Source organism: Penaeus monodon, chromosome 22, assembly GCF_015228065.2.
Source record: "Penaeus monodon isolate SGIC_2016 chromosome 22, NSTDA_Pmon_1, whole genome shotgun sequence".
Taxonomy (NCBI): Eukaryota; Metazoa; Arthropoda; class Malacostraca; order Decapoda; family Penaeidae; genus Penaeus; species Penaeus monodon.
In genome coordinates, this window is record NC_051407.1 from 4729652 (window position 1) to 4729904 (window position 253).

Consider the following 253-nt stretch of genomic DNA (forward strand, 5'->3'; position numbering starts at 1 on the left):
AACGCCACCCCCAGAGGCAACCCCGTGGCCGTTCATGCTACAGGGCCCCGAATCCCCGCAACCACTGACCTTTCGCCGGATATATGGAAAGGAGTGCGGGCGGGCCTTGGGACGATAGCAAAACCTCTCCTGCAAATTGGGTATGCAACAGCGCGTGGCAAAGATCAACATCTGGCGAAAGTCCCCGCGTGGAAAATGCTGAATTAATTTCCCCAGGAGGGTGATGAGAACCTCCCCGCCCGCGCTGTGCGCC